The sequence below is a fragment of the Phyllobates terribilis genome, unplaced genomic scaffold (assembly GCF_046119375.1).
Source record: "Phyllobates terribilis strain yellow unplaced genomic scaffold, ASM4611937v1 Scaffold_12__6_contigs__length_324123572, whole genome shotgun sequence".
Lineage (NCBI taxonomy): Eukaryota > Metazoa > Chordata > Amphibia > Anura > Dendrobatidae > Phyllobates > Phyllobates terribilis.
The window spans coordinates 18306316-18320777 of NW_027362772.1; the positions used below are offsets into that span (position 1 = coordinate 18306316).

A 14462-nucleotide genomic window follows, 5' to 3' on the forward strand; every position below is an offset into this window, starting at 1 on the left:
CCTGTCCCAATTAATAGGGGACTGCAGAACACCACTATTGAACCCAGAGCAGCGTGAAAAGGTTATTGGTTGGATAGCAGATAATGCTTCCAGTCACTTAGCCACTACCACCACCACCGTCTTCCACATGGTCAAGTCTCAGTAGCCGTGAGTCTGTACCGCATATTCCTCACCCTGATCCTCCTTCCTCCCACCATGCCGAGTGCCCAGAGACAACTGATCCAACACTTGGACACTCTGAAGAGCCGTTCACTTTTCCATTTATAGATTCTGGCCTCTCGCCCGGTCCACTTGAAGCGGGGCAAGAGGAGATCGCATGTAGCGATGCCCAAATATTTGAGCAGCCACGGTCACACGAAGGCGATGGTGGGAAGATGTCACAAGAGGTGGATGATGATGAGACACATTTGCCAGAAAATCAGGAGGAAGACCAGGGTGCGGAAGTGGAAGACGAGGTGGTGGATGATGTAGTAACTGACCCAACCTGGCAGGTGGACATGCAGAGCGAGGACAGCAGAACACAGGGGGAGGGAAGCAGAGCACCCCAACAGACAGGAAGAAGCAGGGTGGTGGCCTCAGACAGAAGGCAGGCAACTGTTCCTCGTAACACCAACACGACGGAAGTTGCCAGTACAACTGTTAGGTCTTCCCGAGTCTGGTTGCTTTTTAAAGACTCTGCCGATATCCCCAAAAAGGTCATTTGCACCACCTGCCAGGCCAACATCAGCAGGGGTGAAAAAACTACCAGCCTGACCACGACCAGCATGATCAGGCACATGGCAGCAAAGCACCTGACTTTGTGGGCCAAACTCCAGGGTCCAGGAACAGTGTCTGCGGGTGGCACCACTGCTTCTTCCGCTGTTGTGCATGCAAGCCAATCCCCTGTCCATGGTGCATGCGAAGATGCCCACCTGTCATTGCACACTCTCAAGTAGCACCATCAACAAGCAGGTCCTTGTCCCAGAGCAGCGTTCAGTTCTCCATACCCCAGTCCTTGGAACTCAAGTGCAAATGCACTCCCAACGCCTCAAAGGCCACACTACTAAATTCCCACATTTCGCGTCTACTTGAGATCGAAATGTTGCCTTTTAGGTTCGTGGAGACGGAAGCTTTCCGCAACCTGATGGCGGCGGCCGTCCCTCGGTACTCGGCCCCCAGCAGCCACTATTTCTCCCGGTGTGCTGTCCCCGCATTACACAACCACGTGTCCCACAACATTAGCCGTGCCCTCAACAATACAATTACAGGGAAAGTCCACCTAACCACAGACACGTGGACAAGTGCTGGTGGGCAGGGATGGTACATCTCACTGACGGCACACTGGGTTAACATAGTGGAAGCCGGGACCCAGTCCGGGACCCAGTCGGATGGAACACATCATCCCGACGCCGAGAATTGCGGGCCCTAGGTCAATCAGGGTTGCCCCCACAGTCTATAGCTACTGCACCTCATCCTCCTAAGCCTCCTTCTCCTCTTCAGCCTCCATCTCTGAAATTACCACATCAGTCACAAGCTGGAAGCACTGCAGCACTGTCTCAGTCAAGCGACAACAGGCTGTGCTGAAGCTAATATGCTTAGGTGACAAACCGCACAATGCTGAAGAGTTGTGGACAGCTCTGAAAGAGCAGGCAGATCTGAGGCTGACACTGCTGAACCTACAGCCAGGCATGGTCATGTGTGACAATGGCCAGAACCTGGTGGTGGCTCTGAGGCGAGGCGAGCTCACACATGTACCATGCCTAGCCCATGTGCTTAACGTCGTTCAGCGGTTTTTCAAAACCTACCCGGAGCTGCCAGATCTGCTTGTCAAAGTACGCCGACTGTGTGCCCATTTTAGAAAGTCAGCTACTGCTTCTGCCGCCCTTGCCATGCTTCAGCAGCGTTTGCAACTTCCAGCTCACCGACTGGTGTGTGATGTCCCCACACATTGGAACTCTACACTGTAGATGTTGGGAAGGATTTGTGAGCAGAAGAGGTCAGTTGTTGACTACCAGCATTAACAAGGCCATCGGTATTTAGTTCATACCCCATACATAAGACCTCCCTCAGGAATGGACATGGATGTCGGTGATGACACCATAATTAGCGTCACCATCCCACTTCTCTGTCTTTTGAAACGCTCTCTGCTCACAATCAAAGAGGATGCATTGCAGGCGGAGCACGATGAGATGTTTCAAGGAGCCATACAGGATGATTACACACAGCCAGCCTTATCTCTTCCCAACGTGGATTGAGTGACAATGAGGAAGAGGATGAGGAGGAGGAAGAACAGGAGCTTGTTTCATGCGCTATAGACGGTACTACCTGCACAACTGTCATACCGTCTGTGCAGCGTGGATGGCCTGAGTACAGGGGGGAGGAGTAGGAGGAGGAGGAGAGCATGGTCAGTCGTCCTCTTGGTGAGGACACGGAAGTTTTGCCTGTTAGCAGTCTGGCAAACATGGCTGACTTTATGTTACGCTGCCTTTCCCTTGACCCTCACGTTCTCCAAATTTTGGGTGACAGTCATTACTGGTTGGTGACATTTCTAGAACCACGCTACAAGGAGAACTTTATATCTCTTATTCCTGAGGCGGACTGGTCTACAAAAATGGGGCAGTACCAGAAGGCCCTTGTTGCGGAACTATTAAAAAAATTCCCATCTGAAAACGCTGGCGGCAGAGGTCATAGTTCATTGGACAACCAAGGAGTACAGTCGAGAGAGACACAACTCCAATCCAGCTGAGGCAGGGGAACACTGTCAAAGTTCTGGGAGTTTTCTCAGCCCCTCCCATCACACAGGCCCTGAGGCACGGGGTACTCTCACAAGGAGTGCAAAGTTTGGGAAGATGCTGAGGGAGTACCTTGCTGACCGTACCAACGTCCTCTGTGATTCCTCTGTGCCTTATAATTATTGGGTATCCAAGCTGGACACGTGGAATGAACTGGCTCTCTACGTCTTGGAGGTCCTGGCCGGCATGCTGCTAGCGTTTTATCAGAGCGGGTTTTTAGTGCCGCTGGTGGAATTATAACTGATAAGCGCATCCGCCTGTCAACTGAAAATGCTGACAGGCTGACTCTTATAAAAATTAACAAGGGCTGGATTGGGCCAGACTTCTCAACACCACCGAATGATAGCAGCTTAACATAAACTCAAATCCAGTGTCTTTTCTTGGGAGGTGTATTCCCATGCACCTCTTCACACCCACACATGGGTATGCGCTTCCTGATTTTGGCTATTTGATCTTGTCTCCTCCTTCTCCTCATCCTCCACCACCATATCACCAGGGTGACTGTGGTCCGTGATGCCACACCCACATAATTTTTTTAAAGGGTGTTTATGATGCCCGTAAAAAATATTTTTTATACAGTATGTTCATGTATACCCCCCAGGGGTAAATGTTTGTCAGCCCATATGCTTAGTTCATGGGCATTAGAAGTTTAGGAGGCCCGCTCCTTTCTAATGGGAACATTTTTTTATGAGGCCATCTTTTCCAAGGTGCATTTGAGTGCCTACCAATTTTTGGCAGCCCTTGCATTTACTAAATAGGCCAACACTATGGGAGACCCACTCCTAATAATGGGAACATTTTTTCATGAGGCCCTCTATGTCTCTTCGAAGAGGCATTGGAGTGCCTCCCAATTTTTGGCAGCCCTTGTATTCACTGCATAGGCAAACACTATGGGAGACCCAGTTCCTAATAATGGGAACATTTTTTCATGAGGCCCTCTACGTCTCTTCCAAGGGGCATTGGAGTGCCTCCCAATTTTTGGCAGCCCTTGCATTCACTGCATAGGCCACACTATGGGAGACCCACTTCCTAATAATGGGAACATTGTTTTCAGGAGGCCCTCTGACCCCCACGTCTCTTCCAAGGGGCATTGGAGTGCTTCCAAATATTGGGCAACCCTTGCATTCACTGCATAGGCAAACACAATGGGAGACCCACTTCCTAATAATGGGAACATTGTTTTCAGGAGGCCCTCTGACCTCCACGTCTCTTCCAAGGGGCATTGGAGTGACTCCAAATTTTTGGCAACCCTTGCATTCACTGCATTGGCAAACACAATGGGAGACCACTTCCTAATAATGGGAACATTTTTTTTCAGGAGGCGCTCCTCTATGTCTCTTCCAAGGGGCATTGGAGTAGGTCCAAATTTGTGGCAGCCCTTGCATTCACTGCATAGGCAAACAGTATGGGAGACCCACTTCCTAATAATGGGAACATTGATTTCAGGAGGTCCTCCTCTAAGTTTCTTCAAAGGGGTATTGTTGTGCGTCCAAATTTTCAAAGGGGTATTGAGGTGCGGTCAAATTTTGGGCAGCCCTGCCACTCACTGCATACGCAATAACAGTATAGGAGACCCACTCTTTAGTAATGGGAACAGCAAAGCATAGCCGGTTGATGGCTCTCTAACAATAGTGAGGGCTGACTGCTGGCCCATTAAGAATAGTAAAGGCCGCCTGATGGCCCTATAAAAATAGGCTTTGTGACTTTCAGAGTCCCTCCTTCATAATTGAAACAGGATGTGTCTGATGATGTGTCACACACCACATGGCCAGATAAAGTTGTAAAATGTTAAAATTACATCTCCCGGTGAATGCATTTGTCACGGTTGAAAGCAATGCAAAAGTGCAAAAATGCATCAAAAACGCTACGTGTGAACATAGCCCAAGGTGTGGAGGAGTATTTTTGGTTATTTATTTTGCCTTATATACAAGTCATTACCCTGGAAAGGATGTTCCTTAACATATTTCCCAGGAAAATCCATTTCGGTTTCGTTTTTGTATGTTTTCTTGTGAGTCCGTAAAAGTGGCGTAATACCTCTGACAACGTTGTTGACAGCAGTGACCTGGGAGTCAGAAATGTTTCCAGGGGTCTTCCCTATGCTTTTCCCATGTCATTTGAGCACTGTTCCCATCGATTTGTCAAATTTTTAAGCCTCTGGAGACCGCCGGGAGGAGGCGCCTGAAAAATGCTCGAGCTTCCCATAGACTTATATTGGGCTCGTTACTCGAGTCGAGCACCCGAGTATTCCAATTTGCTCGACCCGAGCAACGAGTACCCGAGCATTTTAGTGCTCACTCATCACTACTGCTCACATATGTCTACCCCAGTTTGTGTGTATAAAATGGAGACCGAGTATCTCATTCAGAGTCTGTGGCTGGAGGTGTGGAGATCTCCAGCGTGTCTGTGCTAAAAGACACTGACTGTGAGCGGCAAACCCGCAATACTATATGGACTGTTTATTTTCCCGTCTTGTTACTTTGTGCCGGAGAAGGCTGTGTTTTGCTTTATTTGAAAGTGCGGTTTATGATGCCTGAATAAACCTGCCTTGGACATTTTAAAGAGACAGTGTCCTGTGCCTACCTCTAACGCAGCTGAGTGAATACAAAACCCTACAGTATTAACACTTCTAGTTTTGAATGTTTCTCACTCTACATATTATGCACACACATACATAGTGCACACGTACACATAAGCATATAAAAAAGACAAACATCGACATAATACAAGGACACACACAGTGGGACCAAATATGTTCATAGCATTCACTTTTTGAGACTTAAAAAAAGAATAGGAAAATATGAATTTATGAAAAAAAATATAATAATCACAAGATTTTTTTTATTGTTATTTTACCCCTACTATCTAATTAGACTTTGATAAAAGAATATAGAGATGTGTCTGATAAATCGAAACGTATCGGTATATGGCTGTAAAAAAAAAAACTATAATCTTTAGGTAGAGAAAATCCTCCTTTACTTAGCAGTGCAGCCTGTGACGCACTGCTAAAGTTTCTGCCTGCCATGATACAGACTGAGAGTTTAAATCCTGGGGAAAACCCAACTCTTCAGGAAATGGAAATAATGAATTAGCTGCATATGAAGGTTTCTACTGAGCACAGACAAATGCAAATGAAAACAGAGAGGATTAAAAAAGATCTAAACAAGCTGGAACTGTGGGCAGCAACTAACAAAATGGTTTTTAACAGGGAGAAATGCAAAGTCCTACATCTGGGCAAGAAAAATGTAAAAAGCATATATAGAATGGGAGGAATAAAACTAAGCAACAGCACATGTGAAAAAGACTTGGGTATACTAATAGATCACAGACTGCACATGAGTCAACAGTGTGATGCAGCAGTAAAAAAGGAGAACACAATTCTGGGATGTATTAAGTGAAGCATAGAGTGTAGATCACGTGAAGTCATTATCCCCCTCTACTCCTCTATGGTTAGACCTCATCTGGAATACCGTGTCCAGTTCTGGGCACCACATCTTAAAAAAGACAAAGAAACTGGAGCAAGTTCAGAGAAGAGCTACCAGGATGGTGAGCGGACTGTAAACTATGTCCTACAGGGAACAGGATCTGGGAATGTTTAGCTTACAAAAAATAAGACTGAGCAGAGACTTAACAGCTGTCTACAAATATCTGAAGGGATATCACACTGTAGAGGAATCATCCTTATTATCATTTGCACATTGAAACACAAGAAGCAATGGGATGAAACTGAAAGGGAGAAGATACAGATTAGATATTAGAAGACATTTTTGACAGTGAGGTGATCAATGAGTGGAACAGGCTGCCACGAGAGGTGGTGAGTTCTCCTTCAATTGAAGTCTTCACAGAGAGGCTGGACAGACATCTGTCTGAGATGGTTTAGTGAATCCTGCATTGAGCCGGGGGTTGGACACGAGGACCCTGGAGGTTCCCTCCAACTCTACAATTCTAGGATTCAAATCAGAGGAGGAGAATCTGCACTGGGTGAAAACAGAAGGGTCACATCAGTGTCCTGAGTGAGAAACATCGCAGTGCGACTGGGCTCCTATATGACTGAGCCCATGGTATGTCCACCTCTGTCACCTTCTGCTGAACATCCGCACTGTTTCTATGGCCCTTTGTACAATACATACGTATAAAGGTTCTATGCTTAGTGTAAGTCTCGACGTGGATGGATTTATGACTTCATGTTGACAGCTGCGCTGTCATTTATCGGCTCCCGTCTTGATAATTACGCCCTCAGGATGTGTTGATTTTATACATGACTTGGCGAAGGCATCTATTCAGCAGTGATTTACCAAAAGGACTGGATTCCCCGATATTGTTCTCTGGGTTCACTCTCTAACAATCATCTGCAGCGTATAGAAATGGAAATATCTCTACATCGAATCTGACTCATGGCGGTATTATTTATGCTGCCCATACCTGAGATAGCTGACGGCATACGGCTATTCCTACATACCGACCCATGAAATGTGCATGCACATCAACCTTAGCTGACAGCTCCTTCTGCCAACTCCCCCATATACAGCATATGCATGCTCGTCTCCCAACTATTCCTCAGGAGCTTCCTATAGACATGTAAGCTCAGCTCACAGCTATTCCTTCTCACTCCCCCATATACATGCATGCTCATCTCAACTATTCCTCTGGAGCCCCCTATATTCATGCACACCCAGGTGATAAATATTACCATCTGCTGCTTCTTTTACATGCACACTCGGCTGACCGCTATTCCTCCTCTCTTCCCAAATAATAATGCATCTTATCTTAGCTATACCCCTTTCTCCCCTATATAATAATGCATGCTCATCTTAGCTATTCCCCCTCTCTCCCCTATATAATAATAAATGCTCATCTCAGCTATTCCCCCTCTTTCCCCTATATAATAATGTATGCTCATCTTAGCTATTCCCCCTCTCTCCCCTATATAATAATGTATGCTCATCTTAGCTATTCCCCCTCTCTCCCGGATATAATAATACATGCTCATCTTAGCAATTTCCCCTCTCTCCCCTATATAATAATACATGCTCATCTTAGCTATTCCTCCTCTCACCCGATATAATAAGAAATGCTCATCTTAGCTATTCAGCCTCTCTCCCCTATATAATAATACATGCTCATCTTAGCTATTCCTCCTCTCTCCCCTATATAATAATGTATGCTCATCTTAGATATTCCCCCTCTCTCCCCTATATAATAATACATGCTCATCTTAGCTATTCCTCCTATCACCCCATATAATAATAAATGCTCATCTCAGCTATTCCCCCTCTCTCCCCTATATAATAATACATGCTCATCTTAGCTATTCCTCCTCTCTCCCCTATATAATAATACATGCTCATCTTAGCTATTCCTCCTCTCTCCCCTATATAATAATACATGCTCATCTTAGCTATTCCCCCTCTCTCCCCTATATAATAATGTATGCTCATCTTAGATATTCCCCCTCTCTCCCCTATATAATAATACATGCTCATCTTAGCTATTCCTCCTATCACCCCATATAATAATAAATGCTCATCTCAGCTATTCCCCCTCTCTCCCCTATATAATAATACATGCTCATCTTAGCTATTCCTCCTCTCTCCCCTATATAATAATACATGCTCATCTTAGCTATTCCTCCTCTCTCCCCTATATAATAATACATGCTCATCTTAGCTATTCCCCCTCTCTCCCCTATATAATAATACATGCTCATCTTAGCTATTCCCCCTCTCTCCCGTATATAATAATACATGCTCATTTTAGCTATTCCCCCTCTCTCCCCTATATAATAATACATGCTCATCTTAGCTATTCCTCATCTCACCCGATATAATAATAAATGCTCATCTCAGCTATTCCCCCTCTCTCCCCTATATAATAATGTATGCTCATCTTAGCTATTCCCACTCTCCCCCTATATAATAATACATGCTCATCTTAGCTATTCAGTCTCTCTCCCCTATATAATAATACATGCTCATCTTAGCTATTCCCCCTCTCTCTCCTATATAATAATGTATGCTCATCTTAGATATTCCTCCTCTCTCCCCTATATAATAATACATGCTCATCTTAGCTATTCCTATCACCCCATATAATAATAAATGCTCATCTCAGCTATTCCCCCTCTCTCCCCTATATAATAATACATGCTCATCTCAGCTATTCCCCCTCTCTCCCCTATATAATAATGTATGCTCATCTTAGCTATTCCCCCTCTCTCCCCTATATAATAATACATGCTCATCTTAGCTATTCCCCCTCTCTCCCGTATATAATAATACATACTCATGTTAGCTATTCCTCCTCTCTCCCCTATATAATAATACATGCTCATCTTAGATATTCCTCCTCTCTCCCCTATATAATAATACATGCTCATCTTAGCTATTCCCCCTCTCTCCCCTATATAATAATACATTCTCATCTTAGCTATTCCCCCTCTCTCCCGTATATAATAATACATGCTCATTTTAGCTATTCCCCCTCTCTCCCCTATATAATAATACATGCTCATCTTAGCTATTCCTCCTCTCTCCCCTATATAATAATACATGCTCATCTTAGCTATTCCCCCTCTCTCCCCTATATAATAATACATGCTCATCTTAGCTATTCCCCCTCTCTCCCGTATATAATAATAAATGCTCATCTCAGCTATTCCCCCTCTCTCCCCTATATAATAATACATGCTCATCTTAGCTATTCTCCCTCTCCCCCTATATAATAATACATGCTCATCTTAGTTATTCCCCCTCACTCCCCTATATAATAATACATGCTCATCTTAGCTATTCTCCATCTCTGCCCTATATAATAATGTATGCTCATCTTAGCTATTCCCCCTCTCTCCCCTATATAATAATACATGCTCATCTTAGCTATGCCTCCTATCACCCCATATAATAATAAATGCTCATCTCAGCTATTCCCCCTCTCTCCCCTATATAATAATACATGCTCATCTCAGCTATTCCCCCTCTCTCCCGTATATAATAATACATACTCATGTTAGCTATTCCTCCTCTCTCCCCTATATAATAATACTTGCTCATCTTAGCTATTCCTCCTCTCTCCCCTATATAATAATACATGCTCATCTTAGCTATTCCCCCTCCCTCCCGTATATAATAATACATGCTCATTTTAGCTATTCCCCCTCTCTCCCCTATATAATAATACATGCTCATCTTAGCTATTCCTCCTCTCTCCCCTATATAATAATACATGCTCATCTTAGCTATTCCCCCTCTCTCCCCTATATAATAATACATGCTCATCTTAGCTATTCCCCCTCTCTCCCGTATATAATAATAAATGCTCATCTCAGCTATTCCCCCTCTCTCCCCTATATAATAATACATGCTCATCTTAGCGATTCCCCCTCTCCCCCTATATAATAATACATGCTCATCTTAGCTATTCCCCCTCACTCCCCTATATAATAATACATGCTCATCTTAGCTATTCTCCATCTCTGCCCTATATAATAATGTATGCTCATCTTAGCTATTCCCCCTCTCTCCCCTATATAATAATACATGCTCATCTTAGCTATGCCTCCTATCACCCCATATAATAATAAATGCTCATCTGAGCTATTCCCCCTCTCTCCCCTATCTAATAATACATGCTCATCTCAGCTATTCCCCCTCTCTCCCGTATATAATAATACATACTCATGTTAGCTATTCCTCCTCTCTCCCCTATATAATAATACTTGCTCATCTTAGCTATTCCTCCTCTCTCCCCTATATAATAATACATGCTCATCTTAGCTATTCTCCCTCTCTCCCCTATATAATAATACATTCTCATCTTAGTTATTCCCCATGTCTCCCCTATATAATAATACATGCTCATCTTAGCTATTCCTCCTCTCACCCCATATAATAATACATGCTCATCTTAGCTATTCCCCCTCTCTCTCTTATATAATAATACATGGTCATCTTAGCTATTCCCCCTCTCTCTCTTATATAATAATACATGATCCTCTCAGCTATTCCCCCTCTCTCCCCTATATAATAATGTATGCTCATCTTAGCTATTCCCCCTCTCTCCCCTATATAATAATACATGCTCATCTTAGCTATTCCCCCTCTCTCCCCTATATAATAAAACAAGCTCATCTTAGCTATTCCCCCTCTCTCTCATAATAATGCATGGTCATCTTAGCTATTCTCCCTCTCCCCCTATATAATAATACATGCTCATCTTAGCTATTCCCCCTCTCTCCCCTATATAATAATACATGCTCATCTCAGCTATTACTCCTCTCTCCCCTATATAATAATGCATGCTCATCTTAGCTATTCCCCCTCTCTCCCCTATATAATAATACATTCTCATCTTAGCAATTCCCCCTCTCTCCCTTATATAATAATGTATGCTCATCTTAGCTATTCCCCCTCTCTCCCTATATGATAATACATGTTCATCTCAGCTATTCCCCCTCTCTCCCTTATATAATAATACATGCTCATTTAAGCTATTCCCACACTCTCTCTTATATAATAATACATAGTCATCTTAGCTATTCCACCTCTCTCCCCTATATAATAATACATGCTCATCTTAGCTATTCCCCCTTTTTCGCCTATATAGTAATATATGCTCATCTTAGCTATTCCTCCTCTCTTCCCTATATAAAAATACATGCTCGTCTTAGCTATTCCTCCTCTCTCTCTTATATAATAATACATGCTCATCTTGGTTATTCCCAGTCTCTCCCCTATATAATAATACATACTCATCTTAGCTATTCCTCCTCTATCCCCTATATAATAATAAATGCTCATCTTAGCTATTCCTCCTCTCTTCCCCTATATAATAATACATGCTCATCGTAGCGATTCCTCCTCTCTCCCCTATATAATAATACAAGCTCATCTTAGCTATTCCCCCTCTCTCCCCTATATAATAATACATGCTCATCTCAGCTATTCCCCCTCTCTCCCGTATATAATAATGTATGCTCATCTTAGCTATTCCCCCTCTCTCCCCTATATAATAATACATGCTCATCTCAGCTATTCCCCCTCTCTCCCCTATATAATAATACATGCTCATCTTAGCCCATTCCCCCTCTCTCTCTTATATATAATAATACATGGTTATGTTAGCTTTTCCCCCTCTCTCCCCTATATAATAATACATGCTCATCTTAGCTATTCCCCCTCTCTCTCTTATATAATAATATATTGTCATCTTAGCTATTCCCCCTCTCACCCCTATATAATAATACATGCTCATCTTAGGTATTCCCCCTCTCTCCCTGATATAATAATACATGCTCATCTCAGCTATTCCCCCTCTCTCCCGTATATAATAATACATACTCATCTTAGCATTCCTCCTCTCTCCCCTATATAATAATACATGCTCATCTTAGCTATTCCTCCTCTCTCCCCTATATAATAATACATGTTCATCTTAGCTATTCCCCCTCTCTCCCCTATATAATAATACATGCTCATCTTAGTTATTCCCCTTCTCTCCCCTATATAATAATACATGCTCATCTTAGCTATTACTCCTCCCACCCCATATAATAATACATGCTCATATTAGCTATTCCCCCTCTCTCTCTTATATAATAATACATGCTCATCTTAGCTATTACCCCTCTCTCTCTTATATAATAATACATGGTCATTTTAGCTATTCCTCCTCTCTCTCTTATATAATAATACATAGTCATCTTAGCTATTCCCCCTCTCTCCCCTATATAATAATACATGATCCTCTCAGCTATTCCCCCTCTCTCCCCTATATAATAATGTATTCTCATCTAAGCTATTCCCCCTCTCTTACCTATATAATAATGCATGCTCATCTTAGCTATTCCCCCTCTCTCCCCTATATAATAATGTATGCTCATCTTAGCTATTCCCCCTCTCTCTCATAATAATGCATGCTCATCTTAGCTATTCCCCCTCTCCCCCTATATAATAATACATGCTCATCTTAGCTATTCCCCCTCTCTCCCCTACATAATAATACATGCTCATCTCAGCTATTACCCCTCTCTCCCCTATATAATAATGTATGCTCATCTTAGCTATTCCCCCTCTCTCCCCCTATATAATAATACATGCTCATCTCAGCTATTCCCCCTCTCTCCCCTATATAATAATACATGCTCATCTTAGCTATTCCCACACTCTTTCTTATATAATAATACATGGTCATCTTAGCTATTCCCCCTCTCTCCCCTATATAATAATACATGCTCATCTTAGCTATTCCCCCTCTTTCGCCTATATAGTAATATTTGCTCATCTTAGCTATTCCTCCTCTCTTCCCTATATAATAATACAAGCTCATCTTAGCTATTCTTCCTCTCTCTCCTATATAATAATACATGCTCATCTTGGCTATTCCCACTCTCTCCCCTATATAATAATACATGCTCATCGTAGCGATTCCTTCTCTAACCCCTATAAAATAATACAAGCTCATCTTAGCTATTCCCCCTCTCTCCCCTATATAATAATACATGCTCATCTCAGCTATTCCCCCTCTCTCTCTTAAATAATAATACATGGTCATCTTAGCTATTCCCTCTATCTCCCCTATATAATAATACATGCTCATCTTAGCTATTCCCCCTCTCTCTCTTATATAATAATACATGGTCATCTTAGCTATTCCCCCTCTCTCCCCTATATAATATTACATGCCCATCTTAGCTATTCCCCTTCTCTCCCGTATATAATAATACATGCTCATCTTAGCTATTCCTCCTCTCTCCCCTATATAATAATACATGCTCATCTTAGCTATTCCTCCTCTCTCCCCTATATATTACTACATGCTCATCTTAGCTATTCCCCCTCTCTCCCCTATATAATAATACATGCTCATCTTAGTTATTCCCCCTCTCTCCCCTATGTACAAATACATGCTCTTCTTAGCTATTCCTCCTTTCACCCCATATAATAATACATGCTCATCTTAGCTATTCCCCCTCTCTCTCTTACATAATAATACATGCTCATCTTAGCTATTCCCACTCTCTCTCTTATATAATAATACATGCTCATCTTAGCTATTCCCCCTCTCTCTCCTATATAGTAATCCATGCTCATCTTAGCTATTCCCCCTCTCCCCCTATATAATAATACATGCTCATCTTAGCTATTCCCCCTCTCTCCCCTATATAATAATACATGCTCATCTCAGCTATTTCCCCTCTCTCCCCTATATAATAATCTATGCTCAGCTTAGATATTCCCCCTCTCTCTCATAATAATGCATGCTCATATTAGCTATTCCCCCTCTCCCCCTATATAAAAATACATGCTCATCTTAGCTATTCCCCCTCTCTCCCCTATAAAATAATACATGCTCATCTCAGCTATTACCCCTCTCTCCCCTATATAATAATGTATGCTCATCTTAGCTATTCCCCCTCTCTCCCCTATATAATAATACATGCTCATCTTAGCTATTCCCCCTCTCTCCCCTATAAAATAATACATGCTCATCTCAGCTATTACCCCTCTCTCCCCTATATAATAATGTATGCTCATCTTAGCTATTCCCCCTCTCTCCCCTATATAATAATACATGCTCATCTTAGCTAATCCCCCTCTCTCCCCTATATAATAATACATGCTCATCTTAGCTATTCCTCCTCTATCTCCTATATAATATTACATGCTCATCTTAGTTATTCCCCCTCTCTCCCTTATA

The 14462-nt window shown here is 42.8% G+C and overlaps 1 protein-coding gene across 1 annotated transcript in view; it reads right to left on the reverse strand.

The window, feature by feature from the left end:
* The window catches only part of LOC141171938 (IgGFc-binding protein-like), a 323247-nt gene that overhangs the window by 56144 nt on the left and 252641 nt on the right, over positions 1-14462 (reverse strand). The gene's annotated exons all lie outside the window — the stretch shown is intronic.